This window comes from Bufo gargarizans, unplaced genomic scaffold, assembly GCF_014858855.1.
Source record: "Bufo gargarizans isolate SCDJY-AF-19 unplaced genomic scaffold, ASM1485885v1 original_scaffold_889_pilon, whole genome shotgun sequence".
NCBI lineage: Eukaryota > Metazoa > Chordata > Amphibia > Anura > Bufonidae > Bufo > Bufo gargarizans.
In genome coordinates, this window is record NW_025334745.1 from 249774 (window position 1) to 273170 (window position 23397).

The 23397-nt window shown below is 45.6% G+C and overlaps 12 non-coding genes across 12 annotated transcripts; 7 read left to right on the forward strand and 5 right to left on the reverse strand.

Moving 5' to 3' along the window:
• The first annotated feature begins 1627 nt into the window (after positions 1 to 1627).
• On the forward strand, positions 1628 to 1700 carry TRNAA-AGC. Its single transcript has one exon. It is a non-coding gene; the product is annotated as a tRNA-Ala (tRNA).
• Positions 1701 to 2979: 1279 nt separating this feature from the next.
• On the reverse strand, positions 2980 to 3052 carry TRNAA-AGC. Its single transcript has one exon. It is a non-coding gene; the product is annotated as a tRNA-Ala (tRNA).
• A 2149-nt stretch (positions 3053 to 5201) lies between these two features.
• Positions 5202 to 5275, forward strand: TRNAN-GUU. The gene has a single exon. It is a non-coding gene; the product is annotated as a tRNA-Asn (tRNA).
• Positions 5276 to 5770: 495 nt separating this feature from the next.
• On the reverse strand, positions 5771 to 5843 carry TRNAA-AGC. Its single transcript has one exon. It is a non-coding gene; the product is annotated as a tRNA-Ala (tRNA).
• Positions 5844 to 9675: 3832 nt separating this feature from the next.
• Positions 9676 to 9749, forward strand: TRNAN-GUU. Its single transcript has one exon. It is a non-coding gene; the product is annotated as a tRNA-Asn (tRNA).
• A 494-nt stretch (positions 9750 to 10243) lies between these two features.
• Positions 10244 to 10316, reverse strand: TRNAA-AGC. The gene has a single exon. It is a non-coding gene; the product is annotated as a tRNA-Ala (tRNA).
• A 2442-nt stretch (positions 10317 to 12758) lies between these two features.
• On the forward strand, positions 12759 to 12832 carry TRNAN-GUU. Its single transcript has one exon. It is a non-coding gene; the product is annotated as a tRNA-Asn (tRNA).
• A 1142-nt stretch (positions 12833 to 13974) lies between these two features.
• On the reverse strand, positions 13975 to 14047 carry TRNAA-AGC. The gene has a single exon. It is a non-coding gene; the product is annotated as a tRNA-Ala (tRNA).
• A 2503-nt stretch (positions 14048 to 16550) lies between these two features.
• TRNAN-GUU lies at positions 16551 to 16624 on the forward strand. The gene has a single exon. It is a non-coding gene; the product is annotated as a tRNA-Asn (tRNA).
• A 2443-nt stretch (positions 16625 to 19067) lies between these two features.
• On the reverse strand, positions 19068 to 19140 carry TRNAA-AGC. The gene has a single exon. It is a non-coding gene; the product is annotated as a tRNA-Ala (tRNA).
• A 488-nt stretch (positions 19141 to 19628) lies between these two features.
• On the forward strand, positions 19629 to 19738 carry TRNAL-CAA. The gene is made up of 2 exons: positions 19629 to 19666; positions 19693 to 19738. It is a non-coding gene; the product is annotated as a tRNA-Leu (tRNA).
• A 3475-nt stretch (positions 19739 to 23213) lies between these two features.
• On the forward strand, positions 23214 to 23322 carry TRNAL-CAA. Its single transcript has 2 exons — positions 23214 to 23251; positions 23277 to 23322. It is a non-coding gene; the product is annotated as a tRNA-Leu (tRNA).
• The last annotated feature ends 75 nt before the right edge of the window (positions 23323 to 23397 follow it).

The following is a 23397-nucleotide window of genomic DNA, read 5'->3' on the forward strand; positions in this document are numbered from 1 at the left end:
CCCATAACAGTGTCATCCACAGATCCCCCATAACAGTGTCATCCACAGATCCCCATAACAGTGTCATACACAGATCCCCATAACAGTGTCATCCACAGATCCCCATAACAGTGTCATCCACAGATCCCTATAACAGTGTCATCCACAGATCCCCCATAACAGTGGGTAATCCACAGATCCCCATAACAGTGTCATCCACAGATCCCCCATAACAGTGCATAATCCACAGATCCCCATAAAAGTGTCATCCACAGATCCCCCATAACAGTGTGTCATCCACAGATCCCCCATAACAGTGCGTAATCCACAGATCCCCATAACAGTGTCATCCACAGATCCCCATAACAGTGTCATCCACAGATCCCCCATAACAGTGTCATCCACAGATCCCCCATAACAGTGTCATCCACAGATCCCCATAACAGTGCGTCATCCACAGATCCCTCATAACAGTGCGTTGTCCACAGATCCCCCATAACAGTGCGTCGTCTACAGTTCCCCCATAACAGTGTGTCATCCACAGATCCCCCATAACCGTGTCATCCACAGATCCCCCATAACAGTGTCATCCACAGATCCCCCATAACAGTGTCATCCACAGATCCCCCATAACCGTGTCATCCACAGATCCCCCATAACAGTGTCATCCACAGATCCCCCATAACAGTGTCATCCACAGATCCCCCATAACAGTGCGTCGTCCACAGATCCCCCCATAACAGTGCGTCATCCACAGATCCCCCATAACAGTGCGTCATCCACAGATCCCCCATAACAGTGCGTCATCCACAGATCCCCCATAACAGTGTGTCATCCACAGATCCCCTCATAACAGTGTGTCATCTACAGATCCCCAAAAACAGAGTCACCCACAGATCCCCCATAACTATGAAGAATACAGTGCTGCATTCAGTTTTCAAAGCAGAAAACGCTTTCATATAAGATCCCTTTTAAACTGGAGGTGATAAAAGACGCCAAAGAACATGGAAATAGAGCAGCTGAGAGACATTTTGGGCCTCCTCCAACTGAAAAAATGTGGAGGAAACAGGAGGATCAGCTGCAGAAAGCAGATAAAAGTGAACACACTTTTGGAGGACGTGCTGCAAAATGGCCACAGATAGACGTGGAAACGAAAGAGTGGATCACACGTCACAGGAACAACGGCTTTTGAGTATCTACAAAAGTGATCATATATGGAGCCAAGCGTCTTGCTGCAGAGAAGGGCATTGACGAGTTCACTGGATCCCATCATGGTGCTACAGCTTCATGAGGAGATGTGACCTTGCTATCTGCACCAAAACTAGAATTGCGCACAAAATGCCTCCAGAATATGAGTCCAAGATTGTGTCTTTTCACAAATTTATCATTGATGCAAGAAAGAAAAATGGCTATGAAATAGGCCAGATTGGGAATATGGATGACGTCCTGTCAACCTTTGAGGTTCCATCAAACAGAGCTGCTTATGTGAGTGGAGCAAAAACCGTAACTGTGAAACCTCAGGACACGAGAAAACCCATTACACGGTTGTGTTGTCCTGTTGTGGAGACGGCACCAAACTGCCACCAATGCCATGTGCGCGTGGTTTTGTGTCTCTTAAAGCTGCACTCCACACCCCTGCTGCCAGAAAGGGGAATTAGCTCAGATGGTAGAGCGCTCGCTTAGCATGCGAGAGGTAGCGGGATCGATGCCCGCATTCTCCAAACACTTTTTTTTCCACTGTGAAGAAACTTAACATTAAATATACAATTTTTTTTTTAAAAAGGAACTTTCTTATACTGACATTTCAATTAGAATTTTTTTTATTAAGCATAGAGTCCTAATTTTATCACTTTTTAGGATTTCTATCACTTTTTTTTTTTTCTCTCTGGGAAGACCATATTAATGGGCTGTGGTTTGTGGTTTGTTTGTAATACATTTTTTGTTTTTTTTTTATCTCTGGATGAATAAAAACATATTTTTATGGGCATGGGTATGCCATCCTAGTATATATTATCATTTAAAAGGGTTTTCCAAGATTATTTTTTTTTACAAATGTTTTTGTTGTTTTCCCTGGTTTGGATGTTTGTCTTCTAGTGAAGGAGCTGGGGTTTTTTTGTCTCTAAAAGCTGTACTCACAAAAAGGGGAATTAGCTCGAATGGTAGAGCGCTCGCTTAGCATGCGAGAGCAGGGGCGTAGCTAGAACTGACTGGGCCCCACAGCAAATTTTTGTACTGGGCCCCTCCCAAACTTAATGGACGCACTCATACACACACTCGCCACATACATGGACGCACTCACCACATATATGGACGCACTCATACACGCATTCACAACATACATGGACGCACTCACCACCTGAGTCCGCCTCCTACTAACTAGAGGGACTGGGTGGGAGGACTCAGGAGGCGGACTCAGGCGGTGGAGGGGGCGGGGAAATTCATTCCTTTCCTGCACTGCGGTCGGCGCTGGTGCCAGCCTGGCTCCGCCTCCGCTACGCCCCCGTTCCGGCCCCCTCCACCGCATCCACCGGCCTACCTCATGTTGGACCGCCCGCGCCCCGTCCACTACACTGGGCGGGCGGTCGGCCCTGGCTGCCTGTGAGTGCTGTAATGTATTAAAAAAAAAAAAAATGATGCGGTCCGGACGGGCGGGCCCCCAGTGGCGTAGGGCCCCATAGCCACTGCTATGGTTGCTATGGCGATCCCTACGCCACTGTGCGAGAGGTAGCGGTATTGATCCTCGCATTCTCTGAATGCTTTTCCAAAACTTAACTATAAGCGGGTTGCGAATTATACATATACAGTTTTATAAAAAGGATATTTCTTACATTGACAAGCGAGAGGTAAATTTTTCATAAGCAATTTTATCATTTTTAGGCTTTTTCCTTAGGTTTTATATCGGACGCAAAACAAATTCCAGTTGTATAAATGGAATTGTTACGTTTAAGAAGACATCATTTCAAAAAAATTCTGTTATAATATTTTTAAAAACCATACCATTGGAGAATGCGGGCATCGATCCCGCTACCTCTCGCATGCTAAGCGAGCGCTCTACCATCTGAGCTAATTCCCCTTCCGATGAGAAAAAAAATAAACAAGACAGTTTAACCGTTTTAACCCCTTCAAGACCTTACAATTTTTTATTTTTTGCGTTGTGGTTTTTTACTCCCTGCATTCCCGGAGCCATATCTTTTTTATTTTTCGGTTCACATAGCTTTATAAGGGCTTGTTTTTTTGCAGGGCAAGTTGTACTCTCTAATGGCCCTATTTATTGTTGCATATGATGTAGTGGGAAGCTGGAATAAAAAAAATTCCAAAGGGGTGAAATTTGGAACAAAAATTCAATTCTGCCAAAGTTTTATGGGTTTTTGTGTTTTCACTGCATTTCCTCTGCGGTAAAACTGATATTTTAGTATGGGCATTTTGGGACGCAGTGATGGGGGGAAGGGGGGGGGGGTGATTCGAATTTTTAACTTTTTTACGGCCCCCAATGGTCTAACGACATGCAATTGTCAGCGCATCACTAAACTTCTGTATGTTCCAATGTAGTGCTGACATCTGCAGGACTATTTTGGAATATACCAGTAAAACTCAGATAGTCTCCAGTAAGCTCAGGCCTTTCGCAGCAAATGAACAGTTCCTCTGTTTTCAGCTGTGAGATACAGTGGTCACATTTGACTACTGCATCTGAGGGGTTAAATGTGTACGATTGGCATTATTGTTGTTTCGCAGACATAAGCCCTGGTTGTCTGCTGTTTAAAGGGAGTCTGTCACCACGTTTTAGCATGTTAGACCGTTAAAATAGGGTTATGTGATCCAGCCAGAACATAAAAACGGTACCTTTGTGGTAGAAAACGGACTTTTCTTTTTGCCGAAAATGAAGTTATAAGATTATGTTCTGAGCCCTCTCAAGTGCCCAGGGCGGTCTCTCAATCCTCGGAGCCCCAGGCAGGCACCTCCTAAACGGCTCATAAACCCGCCCTCTGTGCGCCTCTGCCGCCCGTTTACTCCCCTCCCCTGTCCTTTTCCACTGCGGCTGTGCGGTCCAAATCGTAGCGGGCGCATGCGCAGTAGCTATTGCGATGCCCTGTCAGGAGCGGGCATCGCCTTGCGCATGCGCCCGCTACGATTTGGACCGCACAGTCGCAGTGGAAAAGGACAGGGGAGGGGAGTAAACGGGCGGGCAGAGGCGCACGGCGGGCGGGGTTATGAGCCGTTTAGGAGGTGCCTGCCTGGGGCTCCGAGGATTGAGAGACCGCCCTGGGCACTTGAGAGGGCTCAGAACATAATCTTATAAGTTCATTTTCGGCAAAAAGAAAAGTCCGTTTTCTACCACAAAGGTACAGTTTTTATGTTCTGGGTGGATCACATAACCCTATTTTAACGGTCTAACATGCTAAAATGTGGTGACAGACTCCCTTTAAAATAGCAGAAACCTGCTGAATAAGGTTTGCGAGCGAGCAGGAGCCATTTTTAAACACGGGACTTCCGCCATAAATGTAGGTTGGAGATCACATTTCACCACGGCATCTGAGGGGTTAAATGTGTACGATCGGCGTTATTGTCATTCACAGACATAAGCCCTGGGTGTCTGCTCTTTAAAATGGCAGAAAACTGGTGGCTAAGGCTCTGCAGGTGCCATTTTTAAAAACCGATGCTGGAGGTCGGCAAAGGGTTAAATGCAAGTAAGGCTTAAGACGGGGGGGGCAGGAACCTCTGGCATTCCAGCTGTTAAAGTATAGCCCCCAGCATGCTCCATTGAGAACAGCCAAGCAAGTGTGCATGCAGGTTCACAACAGCTGGACGTGCCAGTGGTTACTGTCCCCTCACTTAGGAGCTGCTGACGTGATATGAACCATTCAGTTCACCAAGCACAGAACAGACCACACACCATTACAGAACAGACCACACACCATCACAGGACAGACCATCACAGGACAGACCATCACAGGACAGACCATCACAGGACAGACCATCACAGGACAGACCATCACAGGACAGACCATCACAGGACAGACCATCACAGGACAGACCATCACAGAACAGACCATCACAGAACAGACCATCACAGAACAGACCATCACAGGACAGACCATCACAGAACAGACCACCACAGAACAGACCACCACAGAACAGACCACACCACCGAACAGACCACACCACCGAACAGACCACACCACCGAACAGACCACACCACCGAACAGACCACACCACCAACAGGTGTCTCTGTGGCGCAATTGGTTAGCGCGTTCGGCTGTTAACCGAAAGGTTGGTGGTTCAAGCCCACCCAGGGACGCTCATTTTATGCTTTTAATTTAGATGTTTTTGGCACAGACTTTCCGATCATGTTTTTATACTCATTCCTGCTTGTTCAGCGAATGGTCTGATATACGGTGCAGCTGTAACCATATCACTGTTTGATGTTTACATGCTTTGTGATTGTTCATGGATTACAAATCAACACCCTATACACTGCATTATAGGAAAAGAACGGTACTCACATTGAGCAGGTGGTGATTGTTCGTGGAAATAAGGGGTTGTTCACACGTGCACTGAAGGCTCTGTCCAGGAGAACTGTTGCAGATCCTGCTTATAAGAGCAGATAAAGTCCTGCACGCAGACACCGGAATGGACGGAGGCCTGTTTGGTTACAATCATCTTTTCAGTTATTTTCATTGTTCTGCTCCTATATCAGTGACTATCTCTAAAGTGAACATGTCCTAAACAATACTTTAGTACATTCTATAGAAATAAATGCAAATGTAATAAATGAGAATAATATAAAATAAGCTGGAGAATGCGGGCATCGATCCCGCTACCTCTCGCATGCTAAGCGAGCGCTCTACCATCTGAGCTAATTCCCCTTTATGAGGGATTGGGTTTTTTTGCGGAACAAACAGTACTGTGTAATGCAGGGGTGCACAACCTGCGGCCCGGGGGCCACATGCGGCCCTCGATACCATTCTGTGCGGCCCTCAACCATCTGGTAAAAGACATGTATTTCTATGTCTTGTGAATGCTCATATGTATCCTTCATGTATTCTCCCATTTAGGTGGGAGTACTAGACGTGTAAATAGACATTAATGGTATGTTCAATATGCCATAAATACAGTATTTCAGTTGGTAATACCATTTTAAGTTTTATTTTTGGCCCTTGTAATTGGTTCAGGCTGAACATGTGGCCCCCAACCAGAAAAGGTTGTGCACCCCTGGTCTAATGGCACCATTTACTGCCTATGGTGCAGTGAGAAGCTGTAAAAAAAAATCCTAAGGGATGAAATTGGGAACAAAAATGAAACAGGGATTTTGGCCCACTCCTCCAAACAGATCTTCTCCAGAACTTTCAGTTTTTGGGGCTGTCGCTGGGCTACAATGAGTTTCAGCTCCCTCCAAAGATTTTCGATTGGGTTCAGGGCTGGAGACTGGCTAGGCCACACCAGGACCTCGAAATACTTCTTACGGTGACACTCCTTAGTTGCCCTGGCTGTGTGTTTTGTGTCATTGCCATGCTGGAAGACCCAGCCCCGACCCATTTTCAATGCTCTTACTGAGGGAAGGAGGTTGTTGGCTAAAATCTTGTAATACATGATCTCATCCATTCTCCCTTCATTACGGTGCAGTCGTCCTGTCCCCTTTGCAGAAAAACACCCCCAAAGTATGATGTTTCCACCCCATGCTTCACGATTGGGACGATGTTCTTTGGCTTGTACTCATCCTTCTTCTTCCTTCAAACACGACGAGTGGAGTTGATACCAAAAAGTTCTATTTAGGTCTCATCTGATCACATGGCCTTCTCCCATGCTTCCTCTGGATCATCCAGATCAGGGGTCCTTAAACTATGGCCCACGGGCCACATGCGGCCCGGCGAGGACATTTATCTGGCGCGCCACCTCCACGGACATTTATCCTGCGCCGAGGACATTTATCCCGCTCGCCACCTCCGCAGACATTTATCCTGCCCGCCACCGCCGGGGACATTTATCCAGCCAGCCATGCCTGTCCGTTACTTTTTTCCCCCCAACTTAAGAGACGGACGGTCGGCAGCCAGCCTATCATTGGTGGAAGAGAGAGAGGGGCCATGTGGGAGGGGCCTGCTGGATGTGATTTGCGCGGTATCTTGTGCAGTGAACGTTGGGCGCTGGCTCGTGGGAGAGAAAGAGGGAGACGTGACAGCAGACATCACAGTGCAGTGACTTGAGCAAGAAGAGGAGAGGCAGCTTGGAAGAAGGCACCTTAGCCTTGGAAGAAGGCAGCATCATCCCCCCCCAAAGAGGTTGTTCAATCAAGGCTGAGGTGAGACCCCAGATGACCCCCACATCCCATGGGCACTAATTGGGCCGTGGTGGCGGGCACTGATTAGGCCGCGGTGGCAGGCACTTATTGGGCCATGGTGGTGGGCACTGATTGGGCCGTGGTGGCGGGTACTAATTTGGCAGCAGTGGCAGGCACTAGATGGGCAGCGTTGGCAGGCAATATTTGGGCCATGGTGGCAGGCACTAATTGGGCCATGGTGGCAGGCACTAATTGGGCAGCGGTGGCAGGCACTAATTGGGCAGCGGTGGCCGGCACTAGATGGGCAGCGGTGGCAGGCACTAGATGGGTAGCGGTGGCAAGCACTGATTGGGCCGTGGTGGCGGCCACTGATTGGGCCGTGGTGGTAGGCACTAATTGGGCAGCGGTGGCGGGCACTAATTGGGCAGCGGTGGCCGGCACTAGATGGGCAGCGGTGGCCGGCACTAGATGGGCAGCGGTGGCAGGCACTAGATGGGTAGCGGTGGCAAGCACTGATTGGGCCGTGGTGGCGGCCACTGATTGGGCCGTGGTGGTAGGCACTAATTGGGTAGCGGTGGCGGGCACTAGATGGGCAGCGGTGGCAGGCACTAGATGGGTAGCGGTGGCAAGCACTGATTGGGCCGTGGTGGCGGCCACTGATTGGGCCGTGGTGGTAGGCACAAATTGGGTAGCGGTGGCGGGCACTAATTGGGCTGTGCTGGTGAATGGTTCAATGGGCCACTTGACTGAACTTGCCCCCCAGGCTTAAGGCTGCCAGCCCTCCCCAAATAAGTAACAGAAGAGCTTGCTGCACTGCAAAGCATCAAAGGAACAACTACAGGAGAGGATATCTATGAAAAGGTTTCCCAAACTGTGAATGGTTTGGAGCTGGATTGGGCTAAACTAGCCAGTGTGACAACTGATGGTGCTCCTAGCATGGTGGGGTCTAAGAAAGGAGTAATTGCTTAAACAAGAGATGGACAAACATAACCATTCTCATCCAATAGCCATACACTGCCTCATACACACACCATCACAGAACAGGCCACACACACACACCATCACAGAACAGGCCACACACACACACACCATCACAGAACAGGCCACACACACACCATCACAGAACAGGCCACACACACACACACACACACCATCACAGAACAGGCCACACACACACCATCACAGAACAGGCCACACACACACACACACCATCACAGAACAGGCCACACACACACACACCATCACAGAACAGGCCACACACACACCATCACAGAACAGGCCACACACACACACACACCATCACAGAACAGGCCACACACACCATCACAGAACAGGCCACACACACACCATCACAGAACAGGCCACACACACACACACACACACCATCACAGAACAGGCCACACACACACCATCACAGAACAGGCCACACACACACACCATCACAGAACAGGCCACACACACACACCATCACAGAACAGGCCACACACACACCATCACAGAACAGGCCACACACACACACACCATCACAGAACAGGCCACACACACACACCATCACAGAACAGGCCACACACACACCATCACAGAACAGGCCACACACACACACACACACCATCACAGAACAGGCCACACACACACACACACCATCACAGAACAGGCCACACACACACACCATCACAGAACAGGCCACACACACACACACCATCACAGAACAGGCCACACACACACACACCATCACAGAACAGGCCACACACACACCATCACAGAACAGGCCACACACACACCATCACAGAACAGGCCACACACACACACACACACCATCACAGAACAGGCCACACACACACACACACCATCACAGAACAGGCCACACACACACACACCATCACAGAACAGGCCACACACACACCATCACAGAACAGGCCACACACACACACCATCACAGAACAGGCCACACACACACACACCATCACAGAACAGGCCACACACACACACACACCATCACAGAACAGGCCACACACACACCATCACAGAACAGACCACACACACACCATCACAGAACAGACCACACACACACCATCACAGAACAGACCACACACACACCATCACAGAACAGACCACACACACACCATCACAGAACAGACCACACACACACCATCACAGAACAGACCACACACACACCATCACAGAACAGACCACACACACACCATCACAGAACACACACACACACCACACACACCACAGAACAGACCACACACACACCATCACAGAACACACACACACACCACACACACCACACACACACACACACACACACACACACACACACACACACACACACACACACACACACACACACACACACACACACACACACACACACACACACACACACACACACACACTTACAGAACAGATCACATACATGTGTCTCTGTGGCGCAATTGGTTAGCGCGTTCGGCTGTTAACCGAAAGGTTGGTGGTTCAAGCCCACCCAGGGACGCTCACATTATGCTTTCATTTGGATGTTTTTGGCACAGACTTTCCGATCATGTTTTTATACTCATTCCTGCTTGTTCAGCGAATGGTCTGATATACGGTGCAGCTGTAACCATATCACTGTTTGATGTTTACATGCTTTGTGATTGTTCATGGATTACAAATCAACACCCTATACACTGCATTATGGGAAAAGAACGGTACTCACATTGAGCAGGTGGTGATTGTTGATGGAAATAAGGGGTTGTTCACACGTGCACTGAAGGCTCTGTCCAGGAGAACTGTTGCAGATCCTGCTTATAAGAGCAGATAAAGTCCTGCACGCAGACACCGGAATGGACGGAGGCCTGTTTGGTTACAATCATCATTTCAGTTATTTTCATTGTTCTGCTCCTATATCAGTGACTATCTCTAAAGTGAACATGTCCTAAACAATACTTTAGTACATTCTATAGAAGTAAATGCAAATGTAATAAATAAGAATAATATAAAATAAACTGGAGAATGCGGGCATCGATCCCGCTACCTCTCGCATGCTAAGCGAGCGCTCTACCATCTGAGCTAATTCCCCTTTATGAGGGATTGGGGTTTTTTGCGGGACAAACAGTACTGTCTAACGGCACCATTTACTGCCTATGGTGCAGTGAGAAGCCGTTAAAAAATTGCAGTGGGGTGAAATTGGGAACAAAAATGAAATTCTGCCAAAGTTTTATGGTTTTATTTTCACTGCATTTCCTCTGTGGTAAAACTAACTTGTCACCTCCATTCTCCAGGTCAGTGATTACTATGATACCACATTTACAGTGAGGAAAAAAAGTATTTGATACATTGTCGATTTTGCAAGTTTTCCCACCTACAAAGACTAGAGAGGTCTGTCATTTTTATCGTAGGTCCACTTCAACTGTGAGAGACAGAATCTAAAAAAAAAAAATCCAGAAAAACACATTGTATGACTTTTAAATAATAAATTTGCATTTTGTTGCATTAAATAAATATTCGATACAAAAGAAAAAGAGAACTTAATATTTGGTACAGAAACCTTTGTTTGCAGTTACAGAGGTCTGACTTTTCCTGCAGTTCTTTACCAGGTTTGCACACACTGCAACAGGGATTTTGGCCCACTCCTCCATACAGATCTTCTCCAGAACTTTAAGGTTTTGGGGCTGTCGCTGGGCTACATTGAGTTTCAGCTCCCTCCAAAGATTTTCGATTGGGTTCAGGGCTGGAGACTGGCTAGGCCACACCAGGACCTCAAAATACTTCTTACGGTGACACTCCTTAGTTGCCCTGGCTGTGTGTTTTGTATCATTGCCATGCTGGAAGACCCAGCCCCGACCCATTTTCAATGCTCTTACTGAGGGAAGGAGGTTGTTGGCCAAAATCTTGTAATACATGATCTCATCCATTCTCCCTTCAATACGGTGCAGTCGTCCTGTCCTCTTTGCAGAAAAGCACCCCCAAAGTATGATGTTTCCACCCCATGCTTCACGATTGGGACGGTGTTCTTTGGCTTGTACTCATCCTTCTTCTTCCTCCAAACACTGCAAGTGGACTTGATACCTAAAAGTTCTATTTTGGGCTTATCTGACCACATGGCCTTCTCCCATGCCTCCTCAGGATCATCCAGATGGTCATTGGCGAACTTCAAACGGGCCTGGACATGTGCTGGCATGAGCAGGGGGACCTTGCGTGCCTTGCAGGATTTTAAGCCATGGCGGCATAGTGTGTTACTAACAGTAATCTTTGAGACTGTGGTCCCAGCTCTCTTCAGGTCAATGACTAGGTCCTCCTGTGTAGTTCTGGGCTGATTCCTGACCTTTCTCAGAATCATCCTTACGAGGCGAGATCTTGCATGGAGCCCCAGACCGAGGAAGATTGACAGTCATCTTGTGTTTCTTCCATTTTCTAATAATTTGCTCCAACAGTTGATGCCTTCTCACCAAGCTGCTGGCCTATTGTCCTGTAGCCCATTCCAGCCTTGTACTGGTCTACAATTTTGTCCCTGGTGTCCTTAGACAGCTGTTTGGTCTTGGCCATGGTGGAGAGGTTGGAGTCTGATTGATTGAGTGTGTGTCTTTTATACAGGTAACGAGTTCAAACAGGTACAATTAATACAGGTAATGAGTGCAGAGTCGGAGGGCTTCTTAAAGAAAAACTAACAGGTCTGTGAGAGAATTCTTGCTGGTTTGTAGGTGATCAAATACTTATTTCATGCAATAAAATGCAAATTAATTATTTACAGATCATACAATGTAATTTTCTGGATTTTTTTTTTAGATGATGTCTCTCCCAGTTGAAGAGAACCTACCATAAATATTACAGAACTCTCCATTCTTTATAGGTGGGAAAACCTGCAAAATCTCCAGTGTATCAAATACCTATTGTCCCTACTGTATATATTTTGTTCTTGTGTTTTAGTACAGATAAAAATAAAAACTTTGGAAATATATATTTTTTTTCATCTGCATATTCTGACCTACATAGCTTTTTATAGTCTATGGAGCTGTGCGAGGGGTCATTTTTTGCAGGATAATCTGTAGTTTCCATTGATACTATTTTGGAGTGTGTGTGACTTTTTGAACAAAAAAAATGGTGAATTTTTTTGTTACACCATTCGCCATATGGGATAAATAATTTTATATTTTAATAGTATAGGCATTTTGGTGATGCCTTATTCTGAGGTAAGGGTGGTGAGGGGCTATTGTCCCCTGACTTTGGAGCTGCTGTCGTGATATGAACCATTTATTTCACCAAGCACAGAACCCAGCACAGCATCACAGAACCCATACACCATCACAGAACCCAGCACAGCATCACAGAACCCATCACAGAACCCATCACAGAACCCAGCACAGCATCACAGACCATGACAGAACCCAGCACAGCATCACAGACCATGACAGAACCCATCACAGAATCACAGAATCACAGAATCACAGAATCACAGAATCACAGAATCACAGAATCACAGAATCACAGAATCACAGAATCACAGAACAGTCCACATACAGGTGTCTCTGTGGCGCAATTGGTTAGCGCGTTCGGCTGTTAACCGAAAGGTTGGTGGTTCAAGCCCACCCAGGGACGTCCATTTTATGCTTTCAATTTGGATGTTTTCGGCACAGACTTTCCGATCATGTTTTTATACTCATTCCTGCTTGTTTAGCGAATGGTCTGATATGCAGCTGTAACCATATCACTGTTTGATGTTTATATGCTTTGTGATTGCTCATAGATTACAAATTGATAGAGATGTGAATATCATTCTGTTTCAAGGACTACTAAACCAGATGATTTCTATGTAGCTGCTTGAAACTGCCTCTTCCATATCATCTTTGCTTCAAGCTGCCTGTTTATTCAACACTGAAGAGAGAAAGGAGGGGGAACGAAGCTGCAGAGACCCCTCTCTTCTCCACACAGATGTGTCAAGAATGATGTATGGGCTGTAGAAGAATGCTTAAGCCAATTAGTTAGATGATATATATATATCCAGTGCCTATAAAAGCTCCTCCTCGAGGTGTCACATATGACGTATGCAGTATTGATATTAGTGAGAAGCCATTGCAAGATGGCGCCGGCACACAGATGTTTACATTAGTTCACATGCCAAAGTATGTAAGATAGTGCACAATGCGCAGGTGCCAAGTGTTATCTCTTTTCTTCTTAACTTTTTAGCCAATGAAACAATGCATGGGCCTCAGTGGAGGAACGCCCTCCCTGAAGATATATAAACTGCTTAAACTTACTGTAATAAAATAGGAAAGAGAGACTGTCTTTGACCCACCTGTGTCAGTGTCTGTCTCTACCACGCGTGGATATTAACCCCTTGGGGTACCTTGATTTGGAGCACCAGAGTTTATCTTAAATGCTTTAATTGAAAACAGCTTCAACAAAATAAACACCCTATACACTGCATTATAGGAAAAGAACGGTACTCACATTGAGCAGGTGGTGATTGTTGATGGAAATAAGGGGTTGTTCACACGTGCACTGAAGGCTCTGTTCAGGACAACTGTTGCAGATCCTGCTTATAAGAGCAGATAAAGTCCTGCACGCAGACACCGGAATGGATGGAGGCCTGTTTGGTTACAATCATCTTTTCAGGTATTTTCATTGTTCTGCTCCTATATCAATGACTATCTCTAAAGTGAACATGTCCTAAACAATACTTTAGTACATTCTATAGAAATAAATGCAAATGTAATAAATGAGAATAATATAAAATAAGCTGGAGAATGCGGGCATCGATCCCGCTACCTCTCGCATGCTAAGCGAGCGCTCTACCATCTGAGCTAATTCCCCTTTATGAGGGATTTTTTTTTTTTGCAGGACAAACAGTACTGTCTAACGGCACCATTTACTGCCTATGGTGCAGTGAGAAGCTGTAAAAAAAATTGCAGTGGGGGGAAATTGGGAACAAAAATGAAATTCTGCCACAGTTTTATGGTTTTGTTTTCACTGCATTTCCTCTGTGGTAAAACTAACTTGTCACCTTCATTCTCCAGGTCAGTGATTACAATGATACCACATTTACAGTGGGGAAAATAAGTATTTGATACATTGTCGATTTTGCAAGTTTTCCCACCTACAAAGACTAGAGAGGTCTGTCATTTTTATCGTAGGTCCACTTCAACTGTGAGAGACAGAATCTCAAAAAAAAATCCAGAAAACCACATTGTATGACTTTTAAATAATAAATTAGCATTAATTTGCATGAAATAAATATTCAATACAAAAGAAAAAGAGAACTTAATATTTGGTACAGAAACCTTTGTTTGCAGTTACAGAGGTCTGACTTTTCCTGCAGTTCTTTACCAGGTTTGCACACCCTGTAACAGGGATTTTGGCCCACTCCTCCACACAGATCTTCTCCAGAACTTTCAGGTTTTGGGGCTGTCGCTGGGCTACATTGAGTTTTAGCTCCCTCCAAAGATTTTCGATTGGGTTCAGATCTGGAGACTGGCTAGGCCACACCAGGACCTCAAAATACTTCTTACGGTGACACTCCTTAGTTGCCCTGGCTGTGTGTTTCGGGTCATTGCCATGCTGGAAGACCCAGCCCCGACCCATTTTCAATGCTCTTACTGAGGTTGGCCAAAATCTTGTAATACATGGCCCCATCCATCCTCCCTTCAATACGGTGCAGTCGTCCTGTCCCCTTTGCAGAAAAGCACCCCCAAAGTATGATGTTTCCACCCCATGCTTCACGATTGGGACGGTGTTCTTTGGCTTGTACTCATCCTTCTTCTTCCTTCAAACACCGCAAGTGGACTTGATACCTAAAAGTTCTATTTTGGGCTTATCTGACCACATGGCCTTCTCCCATGCCTCCTCAGGATCATCCAGATGGTCATTGGCGAACTTCAAATGGGCCTGGACATGTGCTGGCATGAGCAGGGGGACCTTGCGTGCCTTGCAGGATTTTAATCCATGGCGGCATAGTGTGTTACTAACAGTAATCTTTGAGACTGTGGTCCCAGCTCTCTTCAGGTCAATGACTAGGTCCTCCTGTGTAGTTCTGGGCTGATTCCTGACCTTTCTCAGAATCATCCTTACGAGGCGAGATCTTGCATGGAGCCCCAGACCGAGGAAGATTGACAGTCATCTTGTGTTTCTTCCATTTTCTAATAATTTGTTCCAACAGTTGTTGCCTTCTCACCAAGCTGCTGGCCTATTGTCCTGTAGCCCATTCCAGCCTTGTACTGGTCTACAATTTTGTCCCTGGTGTCCTTAGACAGCTGTTTGGTCTTGGGCATGGTGGAGAGGTTGGAGTGTAATTGATTGAGTGTGTGTCTTTTATACAGGTAACGCGTTCAAACAGGTGCAATTAATACAGGTAATGAGTGCAGAGTCGGAGGGCTTCTTAAAGAAAAACTAACCGGTCTGTGAGAGAATTCTTGCTGGTTTGTAGGTGATCAAATACTTATTTCATGCGATAAAATGCAAATTAATTATTTACAGATCATACAATGTCATTTTCTGGATTTTTTTTTTTAGATTATGTCTCTGCCAGTTGAAGAGAACCTACCATAAATATTACAGACCTCTCCATTCTTTATAGGTGGGAAAACCTGCAAAATCTCCAGTGTATCAAATACCTATTGTCCCTACTGTATATATTTTGTTCTTGTGTTTTAGTACAGATAAAAATAAAAACTTTGGAAAAGTTTAATTTTTTTCATCGTCATATTCTGACCTACATAGCTTTTTATAGTCTATGGAGCTGTGCGAGGGGAAATTTTTTGCAGGATGATCTGTAGTTTCCATTGATACTATTTTGGAGTGTGTGTGACTTTTTGAACAAAAAAATTGTGAATTTTTTGTTACACCATTCGCCATATGGGATAAATAGTTTTATATTTTAATAGTATGGGCATTTTGGTGATGCCTTATTCTGAGGTAAGGGTGGTGAAAGGCTATTGTCCCCTGACTTTGGAGCTGCTGTCGTGATATGAACCATTTATTTCACCCAGCACAGAACCCATACACCATCACAGAACCCATCACAGAACCCAGCACAGCATCACAGACCATCACAGAACCCATACACCATCACAGAACCCATACACCATCACAGAACCCATCACAGAACCCAGCACAGCATCACAGACCATCACAGAACCCAGCACACCATCACAGACCACACACACCATCACAGAACCCAGCACAGCATCACAGAACCCATACACCATCACAGAACCCAGCACACCATCACAGACCACACACACCATCACAGAACCCAGCACAGACCACACACACCATCACAGAACCCAGCACAGCATCACAGAACAGGCCTATTACAGGTGTCTCTGTGGCGCAATTGGTTAGCGCGTTCGGCTGTTAACCGAAAGGTTGGTGGTTCAAGCCCACCCAGGGACGCTTATTTTATGCTTTCATTTGGATGTTTTCGGCGCAGACTTTCCGATCATGTTTTTATACTCATTCATGCTTGTTCAGCGAATTGTCTGATATACGGTGCAGCTGTAACCATATCACTGTTTGATGTTTATATGCTTTGTGATTGTTCATAGATTACAAATTGATAGAGATGTGAATATCATTCTGTTTCAAGGACTACGTAACCAGATGATTTCTATGTAGCTGCTTGAAACTGCCTCTTCCATATCATCTTTGCTTCAAGCTGCCTGTTTATTCAACACTGAAGAGAGAAAGGAGGGGGAACGAAGCTGCAGAGACCCCTCTCTTCTCCACACAGATGTGTCAAGAATGATGTATGGACTGTAGAAGAATGCTTAAGCCAATTAGTTAGATGATATATATATATCCAGTGCCTATAAAAGCTCCTCCTCGAGGTGTCACATATGACGTATGCAGTATTGATATTAGTAAGAAGCCATTGCAAGATGGCGCTGGCACACAGATGTTTACATTAGTTCACATGCCAAAGTATGTAAGATAGTGCACAATGCGCAGGTGCCAAGTGTTATCTCTTTTCTTCTTAACTTTTTATCCAATGAAACAATGCATGGGCCTCAGTGGAGGAACGCCCTCCCTGAAGATATATAAACTGCTTAAACTTACTGTAATAAAATAGGAAAGAGAGACTGTCTTTGACCCACCTGTGTCAGTGTCTGTCTCTACCACGCGTGGATATTAACCCCCTGGGGTACCTTGCTTTGGAGCACCAGAGTTTATCTTAAATGCTTTAATTGAATGCAGCTTCAACAAAATCAACACCCTATACCAGTGATATCGAACCTTTTAGAGGCCGAGTGCCCAAACTGCAACCCAAAACCCACTTATTTATCGTAAAGTGCCAACACGGCAATTTAACCTGAATACTAACAATATAGTATATATTCCATGTACTTTATCATTTAGCTGTGCTGTTCATAGTGCGCCCTGCGCTGATGAATGGCAGGAAAAGTCTAAGGCATATTGGTACACCATAGACTTTTTTCACAGAGAGGGCTCCGAGTGCCGCCTCTGGCACCCGTGCCATAGGTTCGCCATCACTGCCCTATACACAGAATTATGGGAAAAGAACGGTACTCACATTGAGCAGGTGGCGATTGTTCATGGAAATAAGGGGTTGTTCACACGTGCACTGAAGGCTCTGTTCAGGAGAACTGTTGCAGATCCTGCTTATAAAAAAATAAATGAAGGCCTGTTTGGTTACAACAGGTGTAGGCAACCTCCGGCACTCCAGCTGTTGCGGGACTACAACTTCCAGCATACATAGTTGCTCTACTGTTCTCAGAACTCGCATAGAAATGAATGGAGCATGCTGGGAATTGTGGTTTCACAACAGCTGGAGTGCCGCAGGTTGCTGACCCCTGGGTTACAATCATTATTTCAGTTATGTGTGCAACCTATATCAGATAGTGACTAGCTCTAATGTGCACATGCCCAAAACCAGTGGCGTAACTACAGGGGAAGCAGCTGCTTTGGGGCCCGATGGAGAAGGGCCCTGGGAGCAGTGTCTTTTCTAGTACAATTACGGCCAGGCTGGGCCCCCTCCAGATACAGTCACACTGGGGGCCTGGCCTGTATTGTACGAGAAAAGGTGTACATACCAGTATGAAGGACCTTTGGAATGCAGGAATGGTAGGCTAAAGGACCTTTAATGATGTCATCATGTCACATGATCGAAGGTCCTTTAGCCTACTATTACTGCATTCCAAAGGTCATTTAGCCTCCAAGAGACATCATATGTGAGGGAGGAGAACAGAGAACCTGCAGCCTGGAAGTGTGTGTGTATATATATGTGTGCGTGTGTGTATATATATACACATTTGTGTGCATATATGGTATTTATCTGTGTTTGTGTGTATGTGTATATATCTCTGTGTGTGTGTATATATATATATATATGTGTGTGTGTGTGTCTGCATATATGTTGTGTGTGTGTGTGTTTATATATCTGTGTGTATGTGTATATATATGTGTGTGTGTGTGTGTGTGTGTGTGTATATCTATGTATGTGTGTGCATATATGTTGTTTATGTGTGTGTGTGTGTGTGTTTGTGTGTATGTGTATATATCTGTGTGTGTATATATCTGTGTGTGTTAGTATTTGAGTGTTTGTGTATCTGTGTCAACATCTACTTATTCTGTATATAGGAGCTATCTGGATATGGGTAGTAGTGTGTATTCATATAATGAATTAGAGCACTACTACTCCTATCCAGATATTTAGGACGCTGATACTGAGACAGATACTTGTTTAAAAAGTAAATAAAAAGCTTTTTACTATTGATGACCTGACCTCAGGATAGGTCATCAATATCAGTTGCATTTAGAACATTCTACAGAAATAAATGCAAATGTAATAAATGAGAATAACGTAAAAAAAAACAACTGGAGAATGCGGGCATCGATCCCGCTACCTCTCGCATGCTAAGCGAGCGCTCTACCATCTGAGCTAATTCCCCTTTGCTCAAAACTTTCTGCACCAGAGAGGTGATGGGATAAGGGTCCTGGCGCTGCACGGGCACATTCTTCGCCATACATAATGATTGTATGCAGCAGACGCAGCCACAAGCAGCATGTCACCACTGAGGCCAGTCATTGACTGCAGCAGAGCATGTGACCATGTCCATGCTGCGCTGGAAGAAAACAGTGTGGGGGCTGGAACATGGATACCATGGAGTCAGCGAGGAGGACCGGAGCGCACGGAGCAGATAGGTATGAATTTTCTGTTTAGAGAGCCAAGCAAAACAAAAAAAACTTTTCTAAGGAAGGGACGGCCTCTGAGAAATGACAACACAGTAATAAAAAAATAAAAGTACAATAAAAAATAAAAAGCAAAACAGAAAAATAACATTTGACAAAAAAAGCCAACATAACGCTCGCTTCAGGGAAACTACAGCAGCAAAGTTCCCAAGATAAAGGAAGAGACTTCACTGAAGCTCCACCAGTTGTCAGGATGGCCGAGCGGTCTAAGGCGCCAGACTCAAGAGGCGACTCTTCCTTACACATGGGTGTTCTGGTCTCCGAATGGAGGCGTGGGTTCAAATCCCACTTCTGACAATACATTTTTTTTTCCCCTCTCGGCAAATGCAAAGAGAGTAGAATTACTGAAGCTGTAAATGGTGTAAAACGTAGAACGTCTCTCCAGACCGGAGTCTCGGGCTCGGTGATCGCTCTGGAGCACGGCTAGACGCTTTTGTCTGAATTGTGACAAAATGTAACACCTTAGGCCACACCCCTTTCCCATGAATCCCGCCCCTTGCTGCTAAGCTCCAGCCCCTTTTCAAGCAAGTCAGAAAACCCATTCATTTCTATGGGAGAACAACGAATGCAGGCAGCACGTGGATGTCCCCTGTGTGGCGTCCACATCCATACAACACGTCGTATTCGTATCCGTTTTGAGAAAGGAATAAACGTTCTTAAATGGGGCCTGTGAAAAATGCAGCATGAATACAGAACGTATCCGTATTTTGCGGATCATCGATTTGCAGACCGCAAAACAGATATCATTGTGTAGGAGGCCTTAGGCGACATGCACACGACCGTATGTGTGTTGCGATCCACAAAAAAAAAAACGGATGACATCCGTATGCCATACTTTTTTTTTTGCGGATGCATTGTAACAGTGCCTAAAAACGGAGAAGAATAGGACATGTTCTATATTTTTTTTGCAGGGCTACGGAACGGACATAGTGATGCAGACAGCACACGGTGTGCTGTCCGCATTTTTTGCGGACCCATTAAAATGAATGGGTCTGCATGCTATCCACAAGAAAAACCGGAACAGACACGGAAGCAAACAATGTTCGTGTGCATGTAGCCTTAGGCTGCATGCACACCACCGTATGTGTTTTGCACACGGTCCGCGGTCCATATGGCATCCGTTTTTTTTTGAGGATCCGTTTTTTTTTGCAATTCCATTCCCCATTCATTCATTGCGGAACCATTCATTCGATGTGCGGCCCGGATCCGTAAATACGGACCCGCAATTGCGGACAAGAATAGGCATTTTCCATTAAGTGTGGGCGATGTGCAGTCCACAAAGTGCGGAACGCACATTGCCGATGTCCATGTTTTGCGGATCAGTGGATACGCAAAACACACACGGATGTGTGAATTGACCCTCATGCCTATCCTTGTCCGCAAACTAGAAAAAAAATAGGACATGCACTATTTTTTTTGCGGGACAACGGAATGGACATACTGATGCGGACAGCACACGGTGTGCTGTCCGCGTTTTTTGCAGACCCATTAAAAAATAATGGGTCCGCATCCTATCCACAAAAAATGTCGCGTTCGTGTGCATGTAGCCTTAGGGCTTGTTCACACGACCGTATGGCTTTTTTAGTGTTTTGCGGGCCGTTTTTAACGGATCAGTTTTTCCGTTTTTAGTTTCAGTAGTGTTTCCGGTTCCGTTTTTCCGTATGGCATATACGGTTTACAGTAATTACATAGAAAAAAAATTGAGCTGGGCTAGAATTCCGCAAAAACGGAACGGATACAGAAGACATAGGGCTCATGCACACTAACGTGCCATTTTTTGCGGTGCGCAAATTGTGGATCTGTAAAAAATGCAGTCACCAGGAGCAGGCAGTTTCGAGAACAGCCGCTGGGGGGCCTTCATCGGGCTGTTCCTGGAACTGCCTGCTCCCAGTGACTGCATGTGATTTCAGACCAGTGTAACGTTACATTACCCTACTTCGTGAGATTTCCCTACCTCCTAACTTCCGGCCGCACTGCTAATGGCGTTTTGACGATCTGCGCATGCGCAAACGGACAGTTTATGCAAAATCTCGGCGGAGTTCAGCTGCACACCGGGACACTGCGCATGCGCCGGAGAGCCTCAGTAAGGAAATATTACGGCCCAGTGCGCAAGCGCGGCTAACTCCGGCCGACGCATGCGCAGTGTCTCAGTGTGCAGCTGAACTCCGCTGAGATTTTCCATAAACTGTCCGTTTGCGCATGCGCAGATCGTCAAAACGCCATTAGCAGTGCGACCGGAAGTTAGGAGGTAGGGAAATCTCACGAAGTAGGGTAATGTAAGTGCCAATATTCGCGATTAGAATATTCTCGGTCAACGCTACTACTTACCTTTTCTGCAGGCAGATGAAGTCTACGATCTATGTTCTCGCTATAATTGTAATTTTACAGACGGATGTGACTGTGTTTGCATTTGGAAAACAGTTTTTTGTTTTTTTTGCTGTACTAATAATGTGCCGAGCTTGTGCTTGACTTTCTATAAGGCCTCTTTCACATGGGCGTCAGTTTTTTTGCCCGGATAAGAGGCTGGTGCGTTGCGGGAAAATGCGCGATTTTTCCACGCAAGTGCAAAAATTTGTCATGCGTTTTGCACTCGCGTGAGAAAAATCACGCATGTTTGGTACCCAAACCCGAACTTCTTCACAGAAGTTTGGGCTTGGGATTGATGTTCTGAAGATTGTATTATTTTCCCTTATAACATGGTTATAAGGGAAAATAATAGCATTCTCAATACAGAATGCAGAGTAAAACAGCGCTGGAGGGGTTAAAAAAAATAATAATAATTTAACTCACCTTAGTCCACTTGATCGCGAAGCCCGGCATCTCCTTGTGTCTCCTTTGTTGAACAGGACCTGTGGTGAGCATTAAATGCAGGTAAAGGACCTTTGATGACGTCACTCCAGTCATCACATGGTACGTCACATGATCTTTTACCATGGTGATTCACCATGGTAAAAGATCATGTGATGACCGGAGTGACGTCATCAAAGGTCCTTAACCTCTATTTAATGCTCACCTCAGGTCCTGTTCAGCAAAGGAGATACAAGGAGATGCCGGGCTTCGCGATCAAGTGGACTAAGGTTAGTTAAATTATTTTTTATTTTATTTTTTTAACCCCTCCAGCGCTGTTTTACTCTGCATTCTGTATTGAGAATGCAATTATTTTCCCTTATAACCATGTTATAAGGGAAAATAATAATGATCGGGTCTCCATCCCGATCGTCTGCTAGCAACCGTGCGTGAAAATCGCACCGCATCCGCACTTGCTTGCGGATGCTATGCGATTTTCACGCTTCCCATTCACTTCTATGGGGCCTGCGTCGCGTGAAAATCGGACAATATAGAGCATGCTGCGATTTTCACTCAACGCACAAGTGATGTGTGAAAATCACCGCTCGTGTGCACAGCCCCACAGAAATGAATGGGTCCGGATTCAGTGCCGGTGCAATGCGTTCACCTACCGCATCGCACCCGCACGGAAAACTCGCCCGTGTGAAAGGGGCCTAAATGTTAAATCCGTAATAACAATGGATTGACACTAACACAACATAAGTCAATGAGGTTCGTGGGGAGCAGGAGGTAGTTATACAGCAGATCCGGGAGGGTGTTATTGCTAGATACAGCACAAGGGATCTGACCATACACTGTGGACACCAGGGAAATCACATTAACACCAGCGAAGTCTCTCCTATCTGGTATAATAAAGCACACAGATTATCTCAGCGACGTCTCGTAGCGTGTACTAAACCCCACACAGCACAGGGACATGCAGCTTGTCAGGATGGCCGAGTGGTCTAAGGCGCCAGACTCAAGAGCAATCTCTTCCCTGTACTGGGTGTTCTGGTCTCCGAATGGAGGCGTGGGTTCAAATCCCACTTCTGACAGATAATTTTTTTTCCCTACAATCTTCATATACTTTTTATATAACATAGTCTGAACCTTTGTCTGAACATTCTGCC